This window comes from Kogia breviceps, chromosome X (genome assembly GCF_026419965.1).
Source record: "Kogia breviceps isolate mKogBre1 chromosome X, mKogBre1 haplotype 1, whole genome shotgun sequence".
NCBI classification, from domain to species: Eukaryota; Metazoa; Chordata; class Mammalia; order Artiodactyla; family Physeteridae; genus Kogia; species Kogia breviceps.
This window is the reverse complement of record NC_081330.1, coordinates 98677118-98686754: the sequence shown is the minus strand read 5'-3', so window position 1 is coordinate 98686754 and position 9637 is coordinate 98677118. Positions and strand designations below refer to the sequence as shown.

At 41.1% G+C, this 9637-nt stretch overlaps 1 protein-coding gene across 1 annotated transcript in view; it reads left to right on the top strand.

Annotated features, from left to right (window-relative positions):
* Window positions 1-1150: 1150 nt before the first annotated feature.
* The window catches only part of NYX (nyctalopin), a 44023-nt gene continuing 35536 nt past the window's right edge, over window positions 1151-9637 (top strand). Inside the window, exon 1 of the mRNA XM_067022983.1 lies at window positions 1151-1306. The gene's annotated coding sequence lies outside the window, so the exon portion shown is untranslated. The remainder of the gene's footprint in view (window positions 1307-9637) is intronic.

Below are 9637 nucleotides of genomic sequence, written 5' to 3'. Positions count from 1 at the left end.
TAGTGTATGTGCTGCCGAAGTGAGCACTAGCTTGCCTTTTAAAAACTTTTATTTAAATGTCTTCTAAGTTACTTTTAACTTATTTCCCCCCTTCCATCCCTTTCTTTTCTTTTTAAAAATAATTTGTTTGTTTTAATTTATTTATTTTTGGCTGTGTTGGGTCTTCGTTGCTGCACGCAGGCTTTCTCTAGTTGCGGTGAGCGGCGGCTACTCTTCATTGCAGTGCACGGGCTTCTCATTGCAGTGACTTCTCTTGTTGCGGAGCATGGGCTCTAGGCACGCGGGCTTCAGTAGTTGCAGCACGTGGGCTCAGTAGTTGTGGCTCGCGGACTTAGCTGCTCCGTAGCATGTGGGATCTTCCTGGACCAGGGCTCGAACCTGTGTCCCCTGCATCAGCAGACGGATTCTTAACCACTGCACCACCAGGGAAGTCCTGCCATTTAACTTTAATACACAATTTTTAATATTTTATAAGAAAAATGTTTTTGAAACATATGAGAATGTTTAAATATTTTGATTTTTGCTACCTACCTTAATTTTAAAACTTGATGTAAATATATTAAAAATGTATACAATTTTAATGCAGTTACATCTTGTGAAATAATAGAAAACATATATTGGTCTCTGTCCCTGGTTTCTGGCACAAGCTCCCCAAACCCTTGTAATTTCCTAACTGATAAGAGCTGTAGGAGCATCTTCTGTTCTAATATTTGATCTTTGGCCCCAGTTCCTGACACAGAGCTCTTAAGTCCCTTGGAATTTCCTGGGTGATAGCAGTGTCTTTTGTTCTAATGAGGTGACTCTTGGTGGGGTCCTGGATGGGGGCTGGATCACCAGAAAGACCAAGCCATGATTAGAAGCTTGGAATTTTCAGTCCCATCCCCCATTCTCCAAAGAGTGGAGAGGGGTTGGAGATGGAGTTAATGATCAACCATGTCTATGTGAGGAAACCTCCATAAAAATCCCCCAAGTATAATAAACTCCTACCTCCAACATCTTCTTAAAAAAAAATCCCCCAAGTACCAGGTTTGGAGAGCTTCCGGGTTGGTGAACATGTGGAGATTTGGGGAGAGTGACTCACCCAGGGAGGGCGGGAGGCTCCAACCCTCTTCCCACATACTTTGCTCTACACATCTCTTCCATCTGCCAGTTCATCTGTATCTTTTATCATATCCGTTTATAATAAATTGGTAAACAGTATATAAACTGTTTCTCTGAGTTCTGTGAGTCACCCTAGCAAATTAATCAAACGCGAGGAAGGGGTCATGGGAACTTCTGATTTACAGCTGGATGGTCAGAAGTACAGGTAATAGTCTGGGCTTGCAATTGGCGATTGAAGTGAGGGTGGGGCAGTCTTGTGGCACTGAGTCTTTAACTTGTGGAATCTGATTCTGTCTCCAGGTAGATAGTGTCAGAATTGAGTTGAATTGTAGGACACCCAGCTGGTGTTGCAGAGAATTGCTTGGTGGGGAAATCTACACACATCTGGTGTCAGAAGTGCTGTGAGTGTGGCCATAGTGTGAGTGTCAGAGATACATAGGAGGGAGACTGAATTTTTTCTAACACACATTTTCTGTTTAAAATTCTGTAGATAATTACTATCAACAGAACACAAGTTGTATGAAATTTTTAATTATAGTAGCATAATTTGTGACTTTGTAAACTCAGGCAATAAAATAAAATTTAAGTAATATATATATGCTAATGTATGAATTATGTATGTCTTTATTTTATTAATACTCCAAACTCACAAAATACACAGACACACACAAACATAACTGACTTCAGTAGTCTTTGATGTTTTACTGAATTTCAGTCATACAAAAATATCATCGCTTTACATATATATTTATCAACTTTGTCATTGTGAGGAGTATTTGTCAAGATAGGAGAATAGAACATGTTTTATTGAACAGTTTGCTGGTTGGGTGTATAACTTAGTCTTCAGGCATATGTTGTAGGGGCCTCCTTTTGTACTATTGTCCTGGACGGTATACTGTGGCCAGATTTAGCAAATAAAAATACAAAAGTCAAGTTAAATTTGAATTTTGAATAAATATTTTAGGATAAGCACATTCTATGAAATATTTTTTAAGTTGAAATATAGTTGATTTATAATATTTCAGGTGTATAGCAAAGTGAGTCCGTTATGTGTGTGTGTGTGTGTATATATATATATATATATATATATATATATATATATATATATTCTTTTTCAAATTCTTTTCCACTATAGGTTATTACAAGATATTGAATATAGTTCCCTGTGCTATACAGTAGGTCCTTGTTGTTTATCTATTTTATATATAGTAGTGTGTATCTTTTAATCCCAAATTCCCAATTTATCCCTTCCCCCCCTTCCCCCTTTGGTAACCATATGTTTGTTTTCTATGTCTGTGAGTCTATCTCTCTTTTGTAAATAAGTTCATTTGTATCATTTTTTTTTTTAGATTCCACATATAAGTGATATCATGGTATATGTCTTTCTCTGATTTACTTCACTTAGGATGATAATCTCTAGGTCCATCCATGTTGCTGCATGAAATATTTGAAATATGTTACAAAACTATGCATTGTTTATCTGAAATTTACATTTACTGTGTAACCATCCTCTACTTTATCTGGCAACCCTACCCGACTTCCTCATAAGTAAGGCAGACAGCTGCCCACAACCCACTCTAATCTTCTGTGAATTTTTACTGTAACTCAACTTTGTGTAACCTGCTAGGGTTTTAAAAAAAGCTTAAAAAACTCTTTTCATGTTGAAGTAAAAGAACAGAGAAGTGCCTAAAACCTACACATGTGATTTAACAAATGTTTCTAAAGGGAACACGCATGTCAACAACACCCAGATCAAGGAATAGGACATCACCCCCATCTTCGAAATCCCCAGGTATCCCTCCCTCGTGATCATTGTCTTCTGTCCTCAAGAAATAATCCCTCTCCTGACTTTTATAGTAATCATTTCCATGCTTTTTCTTATATTTTGACCTCTCATGTATGCATTTTAAAACAATGTGGTTGGGCTTCCCTGGTGGCGCAGTGGTTGGGAGTCCGCCTGCCGATGCAGGGGACACGGGTTCGTGCCCCGGTCCAGGAAGATCCCACGTGCCGTGGAGCGGCTGGGCCCGTGAGCCATGGCCACTGAGCCTGTGTGTCCAGAGCCTGAGCTCCGCAACGGGAAGGCCACAGCAGTGAGAGGCTCACGTACCGCAAAATAAATAAATAAAACAATGTGGTTTACCTGTGCTTGAATTTAGAGAAATCAGTTATACTGTATATATTTTTGTGAGGGCTCTAAACACTCTCTTTTGGCACGTGGCTCTATTTGTTCACTCCCATTGCTGTATAGTATTCCATGGTATGAATATTACACAACTTATGTATTCTTTCTGCTGTTGGTGAACACTTGGGGTGTCTCCAGTTTGGAGCACTTATAAACAATGCTACCAAGACTATTTTTGCATACATATCCTCGTGCATATATTCAAGGATTTTCCTAGGAATACTCTAGGTTTTAGTTTCCCAAAATATGGAGATGAAATAAACATCCAGATAGGATTCTGTGCTTAAGAGACGAATGAAAACAAAAATGAAGAATCTTACCTAATTCAATGAGCAAACTATTGTTCAAGTTTAAGCTAGAAAGCTATGTCATTTTTATGTACATATGAGAATATACAGTTCCACCCACTCTTGCTTCTTTTACTTTATTTTTTATTTTATTTTTTTGCAGTACGCGGGCCTCTCACTGCTGTGGCCTCTCCCTTTGCGGAGCACAGGCTCCGGACGCGCAGGCCCAGCGGCCATGGCTCACGGGCCCAGCCGCTGCGCGACATGTGGGATCTTCCTGGACCAGGGCACGAACCTGTGTCCCCTACATCTGCAGGTGGATTCTCAACCACTGCGCCACCAGGGAAGCCCGCTTCTTTTACTTTAAATTTAGGTATCATGGATATTTAGTTTGTGGATTTCTGAAGTTCTCAATCCTAGGAAAAAGGGAATACAAAGTAGCCACTCAATTTTTTGATCTTCCTTTTATCTTGCCAGTTTTGTGGTTGTTCCATCAGCTCAACTCAGTCCTATAATTATGGTATCTGTGTGCAGGAAATAAGATTTGGAAAGGAGGCAGAAACAGCTCCTGCTGACCCAGAACAATTTCTTCTAAGTGTATCTGTAATTAGGCCAGTAATGATATTTTCCTGGCGAAAGAATTGAGTGAATTTAGGAAAAGGGTTTCAGAGCTCAACATGCATGTGTGTGTGGGGGGGGGCTGGGGGGGCAGTTGAAGTGCAAAATAAGAGTTCAGTTCAATATTTATCCACCCACTTTCTGCAAGAAACAGATTTTTAGTAACACCAATCCTGTCCTTTGAAGAGAGGAAGATCCTCCAAGAGTGAAGGAATATAAAAGTTTTAGAAAGAAACATGGGTGATTTAAAAAAATATTTTCATTGGGAAAAGCCTTTTATTTTTTATTTTTATTTTTTTTAGTGGTACGCAGGCCTCTCACTGTTGTGGCCTCTCCCGTTGTGGGGCACAGGCTCCTGACGCGCAGGCTCAGTGGCCATGGCTCACGGGCCCAGCCGCTCCGCGGCACGCGGGATCCTCCCGGACCGGGGCACGAACCCGCATCCCCTGCATTGGCAGGTGGACCCCCAACCACTGCGCCACCAGGGAAGCCCGGGAAAAGCCTTTTAAAACAAGTTCCTAAGCCCAGAATTCACAAAGCAAAAAACTGGTAGTTTTTAAAAAAATTTTATTTATTTATTTATTTATTTTTGGCTGCGTTGGTTCTCCGTTGCTGTGCGCGGGCTTTCTATTGTTGCGGCGAGCAGGGGCTACTCTTCGTTGCGGTGCGTGGGCTTCTCATTACGGTGGCTTCTCTTGTTGCAGAGCGTGGGCTCTAGGTGCACAGGCTCAGTAGTTGTGGCTCGCGGGCTCTAGAGTGCGGGCTCAGTAGTTGTGGGGCACAGGCTTAGTTGCTCCGTGGCATGTGGGATCTTCCTGGATCAGGGCTCGAACCCGTGTCCCCTGCACTGGCAGGTGGATTCTTAACCGCTGTGCCACCAGGGAAGTCCCAAAACTGGTAGTTTTGATCAATATGAAATTTTAAATGTCTGTGTAAACAAAAATACCATAACAACAAAAGATAAATACATACCCCCCCAAAAAAAACTTTGAAATACACATGGCAGACTATAGGCTAATTTCCTGAATATACAAAGAGCTCTTACTAATCAATGAGAACAAAGACTAGTAACCCAACAGAAAATGGGCAAAGGTCAGGAATGGGTAATTTACAGAAAAAGAAATATAAGTGACTAGTAGACATGTGATAAGATGCTCAATGTAATTCCTAATTAAAGAAACACAAATTAGGGCCTTCCCTGGTGGCACAGTGGTTGGGAGTCCGCCTGCCGATGCAGGGGACGCAGGTTCGTGCCCCGGTCCGGGAAGATCCCACATGCCGCGTAGTGGCTGGGCGTGTGAGCCATGGCCGCTGAGCCTGCGCGTCCGGAGCCTGCGCTCCGCAGCGGGAGAGGCCACAACAGTGAGAGGCCCGCGTACTACAAAAAAAAAAAAAAAAAAAAGAGAAACACAAATTAAAATGACAATATTAGCCTATCTAATGGTCAACGATTTAAAAGTTAGATAGAACCAGGACTTGGTGGAAACAGAAATTCGCATTCTCTCTTGGTCTGAGTGCAAATTGGCAATTCCTTCAGGAGATAATTTAGCAAGACCTAGCAATTTGGCAATATTTAGTACAGTTTAAAAATGCACAAACTCTTTGAGCCAGCAATTCTACTTCAAGGAATTTATCCTACAGATATACTGAAACAAGTGAGTAAAGAGAAATGTGAGAGAACATTCATTGTTACATGGCTTGTATTGTCCGAGGAGCGGCATTGGTTAAGTCATTTGCATTACATCTTTACTGTGGTTGAATGAGGTAGATCTGTGGGTCCTGATGTGGAAAGATCTCTGTGGTAGTCACTAAAGATGTTCCCAATGTTCTGCCTCTCTTCTCTCTCCCCACACAGGGTAGGATTGCATTTTCCCACCCTCTTTGAAGATAGGTGTGGCCAATGATAACCAAGCAAAAATGACATATGTCCCTTCTGGGCCAACACCTTAAGTGTTGGTGTGTGACATCCCCTTCTCCCTGCCCCAGTGACTGGACACACATGTTGGGATGGGACCTGGGTCTCTGAGTGACTATGATGAACATGAATATCTTATCTACCCAGCTTAGACAGGTAGTAGGAGGGGGAAATAAACATTTCAACCACTGAGATTGTGAATACTTTTCATTACTTCAGTATATTCCAGCCCATCATGACTAATACAATCTCCATGATAATTAAGTGAAAAAAAACCCCCAAGTGCCAAAAGAGTGATCTCATTCATTTATATTCGTGAGTGTTTAGATGCTTAAGAAATTTCTGAAAGGAGAAATTTAATAGGGCTTACAAAAAAGAGGCAGAAATGAGGAAGGCAATTTCTGCTTTTCACATTATAACCTGTACATAAAAACATGGTAAGTTTAAATTTAAAACTAGCTAATGTTTCCACAAAAAGATTCCTACAAGAATGTTCATGGCTGCCTTATTCATAGTAGCCCCAAACTTGAAATGGCCCAGATGTCCACGGAGGATGGATAAACAATTGCAGTATAGTCATACAATGGAATACTTACTATCCTGCAGTGGAAATGAACGAACTACACTTAAGGTCATAAGACAAGATACTCATACAGATAAGACCTTGAGCAAAAGAAGCCACACACAGAAGAACAGGTACAGGTGATTCCGTTTATGTATAGAAACTGACAAAACGAATTTATGGTGGTAGAAGTTAGGAGGGTGGCTATCCAGCAAGGTGCTTGAGTTTTGTCTGGGGATGGGCTGGGGGAGGGGCGGGCTTCTGGGGTAAGGGCTGCACGGCTGTGCTGTTTGTGGAAATTCATGAAACTCTATCTTATCATAGGTGCACCTTTCCATATCCAGGCTGTACTTCAATTAAAAAGTGCAAAATCACATCTACTTGATATAAAGAATAAACAAACAGAAAGAAGGCAGCGCCGGGCCGGGGCGGTGCCCTGTTGGCAGCCGTTCCAGGTCGTATGCAAGCCCGGGCACATTCATGCACTGCCGCCCTGAGAGGCTAGGTCCCTCGTGTGAGCTCCCAAATAAATCCCGAGCAGGCTGCACCTCCCCTCTCATGCATGACCTCGGTACCAGCCGCTTAGCATGGCGTTAAAAAACCCTCCATGGACATCTGCTGGAGCCTCCGTGGTGAGCAGGGCTTTCCAGCGGGGACAGTGCGTCCTTGGCAACCCGGGCAGGAGCCTCATTCTGTTGCAGGAAAGATGCAGAAACACAAGCTCAAAAAGGAGCTGCTGGCCTCTTGGCAGCAATGCTTAATTAGCTTCCTGCAGGGGACTTTGTTTTTAACATCAAAAAAATTATGTAGTTGAAGCAATTTTACTGAACAAGGAATCAAATGAAACACAATCTTATTGTTTAATCCATTCCTATGTAGTGTAGTACAGGGGTCCTGCCTGTTTAAAACTACTTTCATAATAATACTAAGGCAGTGTTCACATTTGTCGCTGTCATTCTCTCCCTAATGTACAGTAGTGTTTTATGTTTGCTAACACAAAAGATTGAGGGGAGAAGCACTTGGAGAATCCAGCTGTCTTCTTTAAGCATAAAAGCTGAGAGATTTGCAAACATGTAAAACAATGCCACTCTTCTGGTTAATTTTTGTTTTGTTTTGGCAAATATAGTTATTTTTCATAAAAGAATATGATTTATGTTGATATGTAATGGGTTTCTTATTCTTATTTTAAATGAATTAATGAATACATATTTTAAAACTTTCTGTTTTAATTCCTAATACAGTAAATATTGATAGATGTAACCCACACAAACAACAACTCTTTGAGGTCTTCAGTAAATTTTAAGAGTGTAGAGGGGTCCTGAGACCAAAACATTTGTGAACTGCTGCTAGCTCTATAGTTTTTTCAAAAACTACTTTTTCTTTTTTTTTTTAACATCTTTATTGGAGTATAATTGCTTTACAATGGTGTGTTAGTTTCTGCTTTATAACAAAGTGAATCAGCTATACATACACATATATCTCCATATTTCTTCCCTTTTGCATCTCCCTCCCTCCCACCCTCCCTATCCCACCCCTCTAGGTGGTCACAAAGCACCGAGCTGATCTCTCTGTGCTTCTTTTGAAGTAACTTTAGATTTATAGAAAAGTTGTAAAGCTGGTACCGAGTTCCTATGCACCCCTCACCAAGCTTGCCCTGATGTTAGCATCTTACATAATGTACATGGTACGTTAGCCAGAATGAAGGAACCAGCACTGGTACATTACTACTAACTAAACTACAGACTTTGCGTGGATTTCCCCAGTTTTTCCACTAATGTTATTTTGTTGTTGTTGTTCCAGGATCCAATCTGAGATAGTACATTTAGTGCATGTAGTTTTTCCTAATTTTTCAAATTTCAGTAATGGTCTTTTTATACTTTTAAAATGTATGCATTGGGCTTCCCTGGTGGCGCAGTGGTTGAGAGTCCGCCTGCCGATGCAGGGGACGCGGGTTCGCGCCCCGGTCCGGGAAGATCCCACATGCCCCGGAGCGGCAAAAAAAAAAAAAAAAAGTATGCATTATGGTGAATGCATAATATACACCCAGCTCTGTACTTACAATAGGTTATGAAAAGCTCATAAATCATAAGTGCAGAGCTGGATGAACATTCACAAACAACATCCAAAACAAGAAACAGAATGTGACCATAGCTTCAGAACCCACTTTCATGCCCTATTTCAGACACTACCTCTCCAAAGATAACCACCATCCTGGCTGCTAACAGTGTAGAAGAGTTTTGCCTGGTTTTGTACTTTATGTAAATGGAATCATACAACGTGTGCTCTTTGGGTCTGGTGTTGTTTTTGCTCAACAATCTGTTTGTGAGATTCATTCGTCATGTGTACTGGCGGTTCATTCCTGTTGCTATAGAGCCAACTTTTTCTGTGCTGGGCCAGAGAGTAAAGATTTTAAGTTTGTGAGCCATATAGTTTCTGTTGCAACTACTATAGTTTCTGATACTGGTGAAAAGAGCCTTAGACAGAATGTAAACAAATGGGCGCAACTGTGTCCCAGTAAAACTTTCAAAAACAGGCAGCAAGCTGGATTTGGCCTGCAGGTTATAGTTTTGCAGACCACTATATATAGTATCCCATTGTGTGAATATCCACAATTTATGGATCCATTCTATTGCTGAGGTGTGTTCTGGTAGTTTTTAGTTTGGGGCTATTAGGAATGGTGCTGCTCTGAACATTCTAGTACATGAATTTCTCTTGAGTATACACCCAGGAGCGGAATAGATACTGCCTAATGGTTTTCCAATTTGATGGTACCAATTTACACTCCCAGCAACAGTGTATGAGAGTTCACTTATTCTATATCCTTACCAACACTTGGTATTGTCTTTTGAGCCATTCTGGTAGGTGTGAAGTGGTATCACATTATGGTTTTCATTTGTAATTCCCTGGTAATTAATGAAGTTGAGCAACTTTACATGGGCTTTTGGGAAGTGTGTATTCAAGTGTTTCAT